We start from the raw sequence: 16831 nt of genomic DNA on the forward strand, positions 1-16831 counted from the left end.
CCCCCCCCCCCCAAAAAAAAAAAAAAATACATTTCAAACACTATTTGCGCCTAATTGTACTAAGTATATTCTATGACGGAGCTCTCAGACATTGAACTGTAATTGAAAATGTCATTGCATAAAACCTATAATATTACAGTAATTTAATTGAAATTAGGTACAACAAACTCTTTAAAAATGTTTTTCTTTGTTTGAATATCTAATTTAAATCATATTTGAAGTTAATATACCTATAAAAACCATCTCTTCATACATATATGGGTATTTTTTAGATTTTTAACTAGAAAATAATTTGTAAATATTCAAGTTGTTGATGAATTTTGTCATGAAAAAAACACGAAAACTCAAATTTAAATTTGTCGAATACTGGTTTTGTGTAAAAATATCCGTTCTTCCTTTAGTTTATCATTAGAAATAGGTAATCCAAAAATAAAACATATTTTAACTTACCACTGTCGTCTATAAAAAGTTAAAAATAATATATTTTAATTGGCACTGTAATAAATATTTACAAATTTGAGACGGAATACAAAACAGTGTCTCAGTAACTTTCCAAGATTTTGTAATGACATGTAACTACGGTCTTGGTAACATTGTTTATTAATATGTAAATGTTTTTTTTAAATTTTTATATCCTTATCTATAAATTATCAATGTTTTTTGTTTTGTTGTGGATATAAAATACCTATAACAACCAACATTTTTAAAAATATTTTTGAAATAAAAATAAATTTGAATAGCCGAATATTATACTAAGTTCACGATATCCAACCATCTTTTAAAAAAACGAGATAAACATTCGTAACTAGTAACAATGTATTACTGTACTGATAACTAACGAACGGAAGAATACGACGGGGATTAAAGATGTTCTAAACTTTTGTTTTATGTTCCAAAAACAGATAATGTATGGGAAAATATTGAATAACTATTAAAATTAATTCAAATTAATTCAAGTAATAAGGATTTATAAGATTAAAAATTTGCGTTTATTGAGCAGAGTATTACATTTTTTTTGTCTTATGTAGATCATGGGTTTTAATCTAATAGGTAATTGAAAATCAACTATTTATATAAAGATTACACAGGAACTTCTATTTTCTAACGTGAAAAAAATATAAACAGTACATTTGAAATTGCAGTCATTTAAATCAATATAAAAATACATAAATTCCGTAAACTTTATAATTTTTAAATATAATTTTTGTCGATTTTAATGTAGTTTATTATTCCAGATGTAATAACCTGCTTCATAAACAAATTTAAAAACATAGTAATCAGTTATTATATATTACAGAATTATATCAAACTGTGTTAAATAAATTAATTCACAAAACTTAATTAACAAAATAACAATAAAAATACCCACATGGTTTCACTAAAAAAAATCAATTAATTACAATAAAAAATATGAATATTAATTAATATTCAAATTTTTTCATTTCATATAGCTATAATAACTTCAAATCGGTATCTAAATATTATTTAATTTTAACAGATTTTAAAAATGTATGATTGGTTTTTTATTAGAAATGTTTAAAACTTTAAAATATACATATTATTACATCAACTTGATGGTATGTGTAGATTTGAAGTGGAGAGTTTCTAAGGAGTTCAAATTGGGCAATTTTCAAAGTTTTGAATAAGGGTCTTACAAATGTGTGCGTAATATGTGATCATTTATGTTTGTCACTTTGTGTAAACAATGTATGCTCATTCCCCATTGGTATATACTTTTCGTCAGTACTGCAGATAGACCTGATACATTTATAAAAAAAAGTCTTAATCGATCTCATTAAGACATTTGAACGAGTTCAAATCAGTATACAGAAGTCTTATCGAGTTATTAGGTTAGGTATGATTGACAAAATATTAGTAAATTTTGGTCGAAATGATTGTTCATCTGCAATCCACTTAACTAGAGAAATGAATAGGTCGTAGGCATATAGTCAAAGCAAGGATTTTGCAAGATGCATAGGCAAATAGTCAGAGAATTTAATTTTTATGCCTATTTCAAGACAAACAACTATGAAAATGATACGTTTTGTAATATTTTAAAAATGTAATTATATTTTTCATTTATTATTTATTACTATGTTACATTAAAAAAAACTATGTATTATGTATACATTTGAAAAGAAGTAGGTGTATGAATATATTTGTATTTTCGTGTCCATCGATTCATTTGTTAATTTTTGGTCATTATTTGTTGTTATATGTTACTGTTCGGTTGAATTTGCTAAAACATGTAAGATTTTTTTTTAGAACAAAGACACTGACCGATTTTACAGTGACACTGATCTGCATAACAGTTACATTTAATAAAACCTTACCCATTGAAAATTGAGAATTGTGCTATTCACGTAAGGACACAAATTTGACTGTTTGTACATCACTGTCGTTTAAACTGTATTTTGAAACTAGTTGCAGTACTTTTCTTAGACAACAATTTTTTTTATACTTTCTACTGTGGAAACTAGGTAAACTCCGTTTAGAGCTTTGTCGTAGTCTTCCCGAGTCTAAGTTTTATTTTTTCATGGCTGTCATAAATTAATCTCAAGTTTTTATAGTTATTTCTTTATATAAAATGTTTATATAAAATACACTACAAAATGTTTCATTATTTGTCTTATTTGAAATAGACATTTAACTAAATGTCTCGGTGGGTGGTGAAATTGCATACAAATTAAATTTATTGGCTATTTTGACTTTATGACAACGATCTATACTATAGATTCTATAGGATACTTGAAATTTAATTAATTATTAAGTTTCAAATAACTACCTGTTGCGTCTGAGGTGATATCTGCTGCAGTATCTAAAATTTAATATTTCTAGTATACTCGATGTTTCAAAAATTGATCAAAATTTTAAAACGCTGTAAAATTTGCAAATGTAAGATAAGTATTTAATTTATTTATGAGATATCATGTTTTAAATATTAAACTCTGTGCTTATTTTATAAATGTTCAACTACAAAATATTTTGCAAACTTTTGAAACTGATGAATCTTGTAACAATTATTATGAAATTTATAAAAAAAAATCGTGTCTATATATATTTAAGGGGATTCAATCTCAAATGTACACTGGCAAACGTTACAACCGTTAAAATCATAAAATCAATGACTTTAAAAATATTGTTTTTTTGAGTTTTTTTAATATATATTAATATGTATACCTTATATCAGCGGTACTTAACCTGTGGTCCGCGGCAACCTGGAGGTCCGCAAATTTCATATCGAGGGTCCGTGGCAGCCTCGCCACCTAACATAAGTTAATACATGACAAGAGTGCGTTATTACAATATTTTTGGATAATTATTTTTGTTTCATATAAAATTATAATCTTGTATTGTCTATCGCGGTGGGCCGTGATAAAATAATTTATACTACAATTTTTTTTTAAATTTAAGTGTTCAATGATGTTAAAGTTTAAAATGAAAAATTAAGTTTAATAAAAATAGTTATAAATGAGTATATTTTGTTATGTCTACTTAATTTAATTTTAAAATTTGTAATATAAAATAGTTATTATAATTTCGGTTATGATAACTTGATATGTTTTGTAAACAAAGGTATTCGACAAAAATTGGTAGGGGGGTCCGCGATTTCAAAAAATCGGGTGTCCGTGTTCTACAAAAGGTTAAGAACCGCTGCCTTATATGATTCAATGAGAGAACTTACTAACGATAAAATTATATTATATGTTAATTAAAATTAATTTACTTTCGAAGTCAGTAAACTCCCATAGAATATCTATAAGGTAAATTGTAAAGTTGTAGACAACTTTGCATTAGTAAAATACACACTTTATTACATTAATGGTTCACTTATAGTATCTACGTTTAACACTTAGAACCAAATCTTACCATTACCATTACCCAACTCTTATGTTCGGGACAAAGATACGGCTTCAATTGGTCCATATAAGCTTTCCCTATTTAAATCACTGAACTAAATACGTGAAAAAAATGTAAATTTGAGTCTGATAGGCACTCACCATATTGTGCATTCTGAGTCATTAGAAAACATAATGAAATGCAATAAAATATTCTAAAGCAACTATTATAGATGACCAACTACAAGATAATATTGAAGTCGACAGCCATAGGCCAACGGAAAAATTGCATAATTGATAATATATATACAGCATAATACATGTTTAGGTGTCTTATCTATAAAGTTATTTTGTAAACATTGCAATGTTCACATATGGCCACACGACTTCTGCAACGTTTCTGTAGAAATGAAATATGGAGTTCGATATCCAGTTCACTTATACCTACGAATTCAGTTTATTAAGTTTATTTTGAACTGAGTTTACATTTGCTTTATTTTAGCTGTAGTTCATTCAGGAAGGAATTTACATGACGTGCCCGAACTCAATATATTGAACTCGTAGGCATTATGTATAATTCGTATGTATGTAAAACAAGGGGCATGTAAATTCTGCCCAAAAAAAACTACAAGTGAAAAAACGAACATGTAAAAAATATATAAAATTAATGAACATATAATAACTTGTTTAATTTCGGTGGAATTTACAATCTCCCATTTAGTTCAGTGATTAAAATGCTTCAATTACGTATATTTACGGCCACCTGTTGTATTACGATGTATATTTTGCGGTTCTGGCCGTTTGCAGCTTATGGAAGGTGTAAATAAGTGTAGTACCGTATTTCTAAGCTCAAATACGGCTGAGTACAGTAGTAAAGCTACCATACATCAAAATATTTAATAAATATTTAGTTTGTATTTTATCGAGCAATTAAACCATTTCCACACCAATCATTCCTGTCCTCAATTCCGGCATGCGTACTGACACACACACATTTTTCTTTGTACAGACCGGCATTTTTCTTCCAAATTGTTACTGTCATAAAGTATTAAGTGTAAAAAACGATATAGATACCAGGCGTGGATCTAGAACGTATTTACGGGGGGGGAGGGGGGGCATCTTAAATAAAATTTCAGCCTATAAGTCTGATAAAAACATTGTTCATACTATTTAAGCTTATAGGTAAATATTAATATTTAATTCCAGTTTATCAGTACAATAATTAGATAAGTTATATAAATGGTTTAATTAATAATGATACGTAGGTAATATAAAATAAATAATAATTAATAATAAAATATGACAAATATTAAAAAAAAATAATCACAGAACAAAATCTTTTCGTCTTTTAGATTTGGCAAATTCGTCAATTACTTCTTCACAGTCAACACTAATATTTCTATGACAATTAAGTTAGCAAGTCCATTTAAGCGTTCTTCGGATATTCTTGATCGAATCCAAGTTTTTAATCGGCGAAGAGATGAAAAATTTCGTTCCGCAGTTGCTGAAGTGGCCGGTCATGTTAAGAGTATAAGAAAAAAATTATAAATAATTGGAAAGGTTTCGGAATCACATCTTTCAAAAGCTTCTAATGATGTTTTTGGAATTTCTTTTTCATTTGTCCAATATGTATGCCATAATTGAATCTCTCCTTCAAAATATTTTTTCACGAGGTCTTCCGATAAGTTCAAATTTATAGATATTAATTCACAAAATTGTGCCATCATGTTGTTAATTTTATTTTGGATTTCTTTTTGGTTGTTAAAAACTTCTTTATTATGAATAAAAGTTGGTAAAATTATATCTAAATCAAGCACTGACACTGATTTTTCATCAAATCTGTCTCAAGGTCGGTAATTAAGTCATTTAAAAATGGAATAAACAAAACGATACGAAAATAATTTTCTGGGTTTTTAGTTGGTGGATTAGCTCTTTTAGTCATTTGTTTTGTTATTCTTGGGATTTTAATATCGTCAACAATTCCTATTTTTTCCAAACATTGTATACTATTATTAAAAATTAAATTAAAATTTTCAGCACTGTTTTTCCGTTTTTCTTTTAAAACAATAAGTACATTATTTATTAATTTAGAAGCCGAAAATATATCTAGACTTTTTGATTGCAAAATTATAATTATTGGTGCAGTTATTGAAAATATATCGGAAATAAAATTTAATGTTAAAATAAATTCCGCACTTGACAATGATTTTATTAGAATCGACGCTTTTGAGGACGTTTCAAGATCGACACATTCAGATATTTTATCTAATGCTTCAATAATTAAAACCAAATTCGAAGAAAACTGCAAAATAGAATCATGTTTTTCGACCCACCTAGTTTCACATAAAGACTTTAATGAACTATTTAAAATATTTTTTAAAACAAAATTTTTTTTTGCTGAAGTATTGAAAAAACTTACTACTTCTTTAATAATTCCAAATGCATTTCTAACAAATGTTTGTTAACAAACTTTAATTATTGACAAATTTAGAGCATGACTAAAACATGAACATTTTATAGCAAATTTCATTTGAGATTGTAATAATTTAATTGTACCGCTTTTTTCAGATTGCATCACAGAACACCCATCCGTAGTCTAATGCAATATCTCCAGATAATATCTTAAACTTTAGAAGTTCTCTAAAATGTCCTTCGTTCTCTAATGGGTTATCAGATAGATCATTAACGCTTAAATCATCGCGATGACCACGTAAAGCAATATTTTGCTGCCCGAGAAAAATCAAACTTTCATCTATAGGTTTTAGTCTAGATTTATTTTCTTGAACTTGTTTTAGGCGCTGTGAATTTATTTGGTTTACTACTTCAAGCTCTGGATTATTATACGATTTTAAAAATTGTTTTCCTTTCAGTACACAATTTTTATGGTATAAATTATTATCATGCGTTTCAAGGTAACCATCCTTTCCTAATAACTTAGCGAATTTCTTTAAAGGTTCAACTACTAATGACTTTAATGGAGTAAGGTTATTAAATCGATAACCAGTTTTATTGTGAAAAATAGAACAGTAAATACAAAATAATCCACTTTCTGAAGGCGAAAGAACAAGCCAGAAATATTTATTTATATGTTCTTGTTTCAAAAATCGTTTACGAAGAACTCCATTTTTTGTGTGACTTGAATAAGGAAAATTGTAACCTATTGGTGGTTTCCAATGGTTTCCGTGTAACTGTTTTTTAGTAAAATCATCAATTGTTGATTTTGAACTTAATACGATCCCTATATCTATAATTATATTTTCTACAGTTCCTTTGTTTTGATATAATGTTGGATCTATGTCTAAATTTTTCTTTGGTTGATTTGACGAAATGGGAGCTGGGTCGTCTACCATTTCATTGTCTTCAATGAAACATTTTTTTTTTTTAAGACAATTTTGCATAAAATCGGCACTACGCTTTGACATTTTAATAAAATAACAATACAATTATACACGTGTCACGTTTGATGTTGATTATCGACAGTTACAGCGGCTATGTGCGTATTGTATCGCACCTATATGTCAACTAACAAATTATCAATACACAATAAATATCGTCCATAATAAAATAGATAGGTACTACAAGCAGCCAGACATTTTATTGCATCAAACAAGTTTAAATATTTGATTAGATTATTAGATTAGCTTTTTGACGGCGACCGATAAAAATGGACACTGCGGTAACGCTATCGGCAAAACAGTGCATTTTATCGTATGCCAAAAATAGATATAATAGAAAATTCACCTGAGTCTACGGGGGGGGGCATGGCCCCTTGCCTCCCCCCCTTGGATCCGCGCCCGATTCTTAGGTATCTAGACACCTCGTATATTATATTAAAAATAGCGTATATAATGTGGTAAAGAGTTTGTAAAATAGATCCGCTAGTTCGCTGTTTTAATTAACTGAACATTAACTTGACTCATTTGTAACAACGCTAACTTTAAATCAACTTTTATCATTTGTAATATTCCCAATAAGTTGATTTTTAATATTCATATAGTCCAGAAAAATATTATTTATATAAGTTATAAATTCGGGAAATATAGAAAATATTATTATAAAAAAAAGGTACCTATATTTACCAATTATTTCGTAAATATTTTCACAGATAAAAACTAATAGGTCGTATTAATTATGTATTAATTAATAATAATATATGGGTAATAGTGAAACGTAAGTCGACCATATAAAGACATCCATAGTTTACGAACCCTCGAACCCACGATTCATAATACACACTCATTAGTTATTAATAATTACTTACTATTTATACTATTTAATATAATTATTGTACGATTGTCATGGATTGTGATTATTTCGAGTATACATTATATTTAATATTATTATTTAAAACTGTATTACAAAAATAGTAAAAATCACTACTTCCCGATTCTTGTGTATACTTATACATTATTACATTCATAGTTCATACAGACATACAGTTTACACTGTTATACAAATGTAAGTAATAGATATTTTGAATAACCTATAAGTAGTTGTAAAGTACAAATCTTATATAATACATATAATATTCACCACTAATAAGAAAAAATATAACTATTTATTTTTATAATTTTTTAATGTTTGAACAACTTATTTTTGGAATTATACATATTATTTAACAATATATAGTAACTAGTAAGTACTATTACACTCAAATTTTAGTTAAAAGTACCTAACGGGAATTAATATGAATAAAGTTCTAAAATGTGGTTCCAAATTGTAATTTATTGAATTATGAGGTTATCATAAATATGAAGAGAGGTACTATTTGTTTGTTGAATATTAATTTAAAATATTACTTTGACATGCATCTAAAAAAAAAAAACAATAATATTTTATTAGTCCACATTATTGTCTATTTACTAAAAATCATATTAAATTATTCCATACTTTGTAACGATTTTAAATGTGCCTGTGGATGCACAGCTAAAATAACGCAAATTTCAATACTTATGATTGTAAAGGTTATTAAGCTATGCTTAAAAAAAAACATTTTGATTTAATATAATAAAATAATATAATAATTATGTGAACTTTGAGCAATGAATAAAATTCAATTCAATTTCTCACTGTTTTTTATACACGATCTGATCTTAATCCATTCCCCTTCAACACAAGATAAATAACGTTTACAACAAGTAGTTTATTTACTCATCATATAGACAAACAATATTATTTTCCATCTGTTTGCAAAAAACATACCTGTTTATTTCATGTGTTATAACATCTGATTAAAAAGGTGTATATGACATTAAATGCAATGCATGAGTTGGTAGAGTGCCATTGGATGGGAATGAATAGAGTGGTGGTGAGGTATTTTACTAGTCTTAATGTTATGTGAGTAACTTTTTACTTAAAATTATAACAAAACTAGTTAAATGGCAATAGAGTAATACAAATAAGGAATTATAATAACTGTAATCAAGGCTGGACATTAACGAGTTAAAAGGTTAAAGTTAAGTTAAAAAGTTAATTTTACTTTAACTTTTTAATTTAACAAGTTACTTTTTTATTTTCATTAACTGAATAACTATAATGTAGAATCCATGTATGCCCAGTATTATTTTAATTTCAATTGTTCTTAAAAAATTATTTAAATAATTTTTTATCGATCACAAATTTATAAAGCTAGATAGGACTAGAACTTTTAGATGGGTTATTAAATATACGTTCTACGTATTCAGTAGAGATATTATGCACATTATAAATTAATTTATCAAACATTTCAAAGTGTACAAATGTACATCATATCACTAGTTCGAGTGACTTTAAAAGAATAATTAGTTATCAAATGTATTTATTACTTTGTTGAAATAAAAAAAAGTTGTGGTTTTTTTTTTAAATGAGGTTTTTTAAGTAAAAGTTTAACATTATATTATGCTCCCTGAATATCTATTTACATATAAGAACAGCATGGTTACTTTTTTTTTTTGGTGGGATTCAAATACTAATATACCTATCCGATATATATAGATGTATTAATGAAGTATCCATATTGTAATATTGGTGTATGATATTATAATCATGATGTATTTCGAATATAGTTGGTATCATTTAAGAGTGTAGAAGTACATAGTTAAGAAGATATAATTTCAAATTTTTATAAATTTATTTTATTTGTGCTTTAATAACTTGATACCATATAATGGTTCAAAATTCAATTTTGATTTATGAAACTCACTAAAAATTAAAAATATTTATCTGTGAAATTTACCAACAAATATTCTCTTTCGAACATTAAATGAGCAATAATTAAGCAATTCCATGTTTACTCAGTGGTAATAAACATGCGGTAGAGACTAGTCATTTAAAACAGATGTATAATCGTTATTGTACGTGGCCTAATAATAAACAGGTTGAATTGATTGTGATTAATAAAAATTGCTTTTGAATATGTTCTTGTGAGGTTTAAAATGTAACAATGTACTTTAACTTTTTTGTACTTATAAGCCGGGCTTTTCAAAAAATCATTTATTAGGGTTCGGGGTGCTGGATTTGTTCGGGTGTTCAAACATCGGAATAAAAAATGTAAGCAAATGTTTTTGTGTTATAATTTATAACCGTTTTTATTTGGGTGAATATTAGTTAAAACGGAATTTCAGTAGTCTGGGCCAATATATAATCACTGAATTATAAAAAAAATGGAAATCGATCCTCAAAGGTGAAGTTAATGTTTTGTTGATCTCTGCCAAAAAACATTTGATCTCCCCTGATCAAATATTATAAATTATAGAATTAAGAAAAATGGATACTTTGATTTTTGCAACATCATAATAAGGTAATAGATAATAATAGATAATAGATACAATTTTTTATTTTTATAAAAGTGATGTTTAAAGTATAATATACATCTTATGGACAAAACATTCAAAGAGATCGAAAAAATAATTTATTCAGTCCATCTGGACGATACGTTCAGTGAGTGGTTGCATTGTCCAGTTTAGTTTGAGAACCCATGGATACTGCTCAAACAATTTCGTGTACAGAACTCATTGGACATTCCTCTTGGCAAGCACCATGATATAATTATTATAATTAATATTCATGATCTTTTTATATTTTTAATGTTATTATATAATTGAATCTGAGAAAAACGTATTTATTAATAGTTAATACACATTATTCTTAAAGTATACTGTAATATAAATTACTAAGCTAAATTACCCGTCGTTGCCAGGTTACGGTAAAAAAAATCAAATAGTTGAACAATAATTGTGTATATATAAATAAATATATAGGATGTACCATGTATACATCGTTAGAATAGTATGCAATTAATAAAAAAAATAAAATAAAAAATAATTAAATTTTTTAAGCTTTAATTACATTTATAGATACTATAGATAGGTATACGCAAGATATATTTTTATTTTATAAATGGGAAAACTATACATACTTCACCCAAAACAAAAGAAATGTATAAACACTATAAACAGATGAATTTCAACGAATTTGTCTATTATTATTATGGAATTTCTTTATTAACTATATTCATTGTATGTTTTTTGTTGTTTGGTATTATTTGTATTTTTAACTTTTCGAAAGATCTAACTCTGAACATGGCAACACAAAGTTGACAATGGTCCATGACTAAACACAGGTTGGGGTAAATATAAACCTACTTTATCCAATGTCTTACCCTGTGCAAAAGCTATTCGAAAATTGACGTCTGGTAAATGAAAAGGGAAGAGTAGAAACTGTCGGGGTTAAATCAATTCTAGGCTATAAAATACGCTGACCAGTCTAGGGACCAGTTATAGATTCCAAGTCTAAAGAATGATCGTACATATTTCGTACTATAAATCTTGTGCCATTCATTAGATTGGAGATTACATTTAAATTTCTCAAGGGTATTACAATAGCACCTTTCTTTAGTATCAAACTGTATTGTAGGTAAACCACTTAAATGTAAACTATCTAAAAATTCTGTAGGAAACAAAAAATCGTCACATACTTTTAACACTATACTTAAACTTAAATACCTATTTTCTGGCCCTGGCAACATAGTGACAATTGCATTAATCATCTCACCACAATGTTCATTTTTAGGTGTAAGAATAGCAAATTGTGAAAAAGTAGACACATTTTCTAAACTAAAAATAATATTTTCAAAAACGTCTTTTATTATATCACTTGATAATAGCGATGGTTTTATTTCAATTGAATATTCGTCCGAATAAGGATTTAATAGTGGGTATTTGCAATTTCCAATATGTTACAAAAACTTGTAAGTGGCTCGGCGTGGCGCGTTGGCTGCTGCCAGTCGCGAAATGTAACTGGGAGTAAGTAACGGCCACAGCTACTAATTCCCGGATGGGTGACCACCCGGGTTCGTAGTAGTTACAACCTTGCCACACATACACGTGTTTGCTATCTACCGTAACAATCGTAAAAAAAAAAACACAACCAACCAACCAACCTTACCCCCTGCCACAGTTCATAACCCCTACAACAGCTAATGGACTTAGTCGCAGCCATAATAGTGTACAGTATTTGCTTAAAAATTGTGTTATTTTATTATACTACTACACTATAGTGTAATAAATAATATAATATACATATAGCCGTGTAGGTACGTAACTAAGGCTCTCACATAAAGGTTAGTGACGGGGGAAAAAACCTTATAACCAAAGTTCGGGACTTATAGCATTTGCATACTTTTTTTTATTTATTGTAAAATGTAGCAGAATGCGAAATAAATTCGTTTCTGAATGCCGTGATACCAAATCTAAAATTTGGATATGCATATTTTCGCATATTTCATAAATTTTGTTGGAAACCGCTTATTTTTACGTTCTTGTGCTTAATTTGCATATTTTGGAAAAATTTTCGAAATTTCAAATTTACAAAATTTACCCGATCTAAATAAGAAAATAGTAATTCCGCTCACTCGCAGCCTTATGTACCTATATTTGCTATATACAACTCACAACTCCTTATAATTTTCGTGGTTTGAAAGTGTGTCATCCCCCGTTGAAAAACTACTGTGCTTCATCTATGCTACGTCGAAAACTATACCAAGTCCAACAATAATTTTAAAATCATCATTCAGCAATCTCAATGATTTGGAGTTTAGTTTGAAAGAATACAGTGAAGTAAAGAAACTAAATGCACAGAACTAAACTGTTTGGGATTTTTAAATGTAAGGAGAGTTCTAGGAAACCATTTACTTATTGAAACATATTTAATTACTGAATATCAAGAGAACTCATTGGCTGACTTGCGGTGTAGTCTGACAATTGACAATAACAGCTATTGTATATAAGTATTTCAAAATAATATATTATTTAATTAATTGTTTTAGTTAATTTTCAGATATATATTATCCGGAGCAGTTTCTTATGGACATGAAGTAAAAGAGTATTAGTAAAAGTAAATTTAAAATGAATAAAATTTGAAGATCTGAAAAGCATAACCAATTTTTAACAAAACAAAATAAAAATTGTTATTAATTAATATTGTGTAAAATACTTCTGTAAGTAGTATATTTCAATTGTGAATTACATAATATAATTTTAAATTATACTATAAATTATACCTACGTATAAACTACAATGATTAGTATGATTTTTGTGCTCGAAATTATAAATAAGTTAGCGGCTATTTTTAATATGTTAGCATCATATTTCAATTCATATCTCAAAGGAGGGTGTAACGTGAAGTTGCCCCCCGTCTTACATTTTTCATACCGTGTGGGTAATTTATTTGTAAACTTCCAAAAAAATTCTCCATGGTGGGGGGGGAGGCAACTTCACGCACATTTTCAAGTCATCATAATAATTCATAATGTGTAACTCAAATATATTTAGAGTCTAGAGTTTTCGAGAGCTTATCTGTAGTGATATATGTTAAATATAGAGTGTGGCATACAACGATACTTTTTATACGATTATATTCTATAAGATTTGATTGTTTAAAAGATTAAATGCAATTGTATATTTGTATAACTATTAACAACCAATATATGTGGTTCAAAACATATTCAATTTTTTACAGTGCCTTGCACTTTAATTAAGCAGAATCCCCTACAATTCTAAAACCCTTAAAAAATTGGACACCCAAAACTCAAATATCCTGAAAGATTCTGCTTTCAAAACACCTGAATGAACTTAAATCTGAATAAAACATTCTGGATAACCTGAAACCCGAATAGTTTTGTTTTTAACTCTAATTTTCTCAACTATAAATGGGTGTCTAATGATTAATATTGAATTTCTATAGTTTCAATTATTGCAGAAATATATAAAACTAAACAATCTTGTTTTTCACAATTTTTAAAATTTCTTTTATACATCCCATTTTTGAATGTTAATATTATGATTAATTGTAGGTTTCCTATAACATCAAAATATAATTTTACGAATCTATGTAATCAAATATATGAAAAATTTTAATGGAAATTTGTTAAAATTAATATTTTTTTTTTTTAATTTACGAACCTACATGTTTTAGTAGTTATAATGTATATTTTGTGGCAATTGCGGAAAGAGATCAATTTCAAATCGAAGACAGGTGCTGCATTTCTTTAATGCCGATTTAAATGCATTACTGCACTTGACACACGTCATAAGTACCTATTATATTTTGTCACGATTGTATGGCTATGGTTATCATTACTATTTAGTATTTACCACCTAATAAGAAATTATATTACTGTAAATAGTAACACAGCCATGGTGGCCGTAAAGGTAAGTTGATGACTGAACCGTTTTGGAAAAAAACATTTAGTGACCACTGCATTGTGGTCGAAAAACACATTTATTAAAAAATAATATTTAATTGCCATCTGCTAGACCTGAAATATTCTTCATGTTCAAACGATTCACCCGGCATCAACAATATTAATGTTCCTGTACGGGCTTGACACAAAAATATTGGTATGACTTATTACTTACCTGCTGATTCCAATAATTCATCAAATTGTCCATTTTCGTGTACCTATCAAAAAACGTTGTTACATTCTACACCAAAAATTACGGTTAATTTTTATCAAATTAAAATTCAACTTTACCTCCAACGCAAATTGCATGTTCAACCTACCTATACGATGACAACCGACAGGTATACACATCTATTATACATTAAATTATGATCATATACCTATACACATATTATGAAAAGCCATTATATTCGGTCGTATACGGTTAAATAACATTTTTTTTTTTTTTTGGAAATGGGACAAAAAAAAAACCAAATACCGTCGAGTCAACAGTTATAAATCCATACGATTCGACAAAATCGGGTGACCTGTCATTGGCATATTTGTTTATCCGCCAAAACGTTCAGCATATTTTTACATATTATTGTCGGCGACGAGAGGCCGGATAAAAAAAAAATTATAATAAAACTAGAATTTTTTGACCATTTGCCGGGTCCGATCACTATATATTATTGTTATGGTATCTAGCGTTCAGATTGTGTGGCTGACGTGGAGGACTCGCGGCGGTAAAGGGGGTGTCCGAAAAATGACCCTTTTTGTCACGTTCACAACCCTTTGCGATATTTCTGAACACTATAATATTATAATATATAAATATATATGTATATAAACAATAATAATAAAAATAATAAAAGTACACAAGCGAACGTCGCGTCAACTATAAATCGGTTGTCATTGACAGCGCGGGGGCATTTCGGAGAAAAAACACTACACATAATACGCTATATTATGATATATAAATTATAATCTATATACCATAAAGTGTATTAAAATGTCCAAATATAAAAAAAATATATACATAATATTATATTAATATGCAGTGTGGTGTGCAAAACATATCTAGTCTGCAAACCTGAGGCAAACTATGCAGTTTTAAATATTATTGCACCCTCCTCGACTGTAGTATTTTTTAGAATATTTCAAGGATGGTGTTTTTTAATATTTGTTTATAATGATAAATGTTTTCAATATATTATTGACAAAACAAATAAATTGTTAGTATTAAATACTTAATAATAAAATATATATCATATTACAACCATATATTTTATGTACATATAGCATATTTATACCTATGGTGTATGTAATATGGAAGCCAACAGTAGCAATATAATTTAGGTACTTAAGTATTCTGTAAATTATAACCTCAAGTAAAACAACACTGTAAAAATTTTAAATGTCAGTTAATGACACCGCATAAAAAAAAATTCGTGAATAATTTTGCAATTTAATTATTATATTTACAAACAGTTGCAGCTAAACTAAAAAAATAATTAATTGAACCACGCACTATTCCACTACAGCTAAAGGATAAAAATCCTAATATTGTTAGTTCTCGGCCGGTATATTTTGATGACCTCGAAGTGATTTTTAGAAAATATGTCGAAAACGTTTATATTGTAAACAATTAAACATAATCGCAATTTGCATTTATTGTTTTTTCAAATTTATTTTTCTTGGCAGGTATTGTATAACACCTGACGTACAATCGTTTTAAGCTTAATAATAAAATCAAGTGAGTTCGTATTATACTTCTAAGTTCTAGACTGTAACTGGGTAACTGTATTTAGTATTTTTAGGTACTATAGCTAGTATAAGATAAAATACTTGAAATTTTTATTTCGCATTATTTTTGATTATTTTGATATTTAACACCTTTTACTTCTTTATTTTTATTTTTAGCTTATCTAAGTAGTTTTAGATTCTAAGTGGAGTGACGAATATGTCTTTATATAATAATGATGTGTTTTTTATTTTTTTTAATAGGTAAATGGTTTTATTTCTAGGTCTGCAAACAAGGCCGTAGCCAGAAAAATATTTCGGGGGGGTTTAATCTTAATTAAGATTAGATACTGTAGGTATTATGTGAGCTATACATTAGGTCTTACAAAAGTACATTAAGATTAGTCATCCCTTATCTAACACAATATAAATATAAAATATACCATTAAACCGTTTTATTTTTTTATGTGTTGTAATCACAGTGACACGCATCAAATATAATAGGCATTTAAAACTATTCAATATTATTTCAAAAAAAAAATTCGGGGGG

The 16831-nt window shown here is 27.7% G+C and overlaps 1 protein-coding gene across 1 annotated transcript in view; it reads left to right on the top strand.

Annotated features, from left to right (window-relative positions):
• The window catches only part of LOC111033647 (doublesex- and mab-3-related transcription factor A2-like), a 73587-nt gene that overhangs the window by 40557 nt on the left and 16199 nt on the right, over window positions 1–16831 (top strand). The window lies entirely within an intron of this gene.

Source organism: Myzus persicae, unplaced genomic scaffold (assembly GCF_001856785.1).
Source record: "Myzus persicae strain clone G006 unplaced genomic scaffold, MPER_G0061.0, whole genome shotgun sequence".
Taxonomy (NCBI): domain Eukaryota; kingdom Metazoa; phylum Arthropoda; class Insecta; order Hemiptera; family Aphididae; genus Myzus; species Myzus persicae.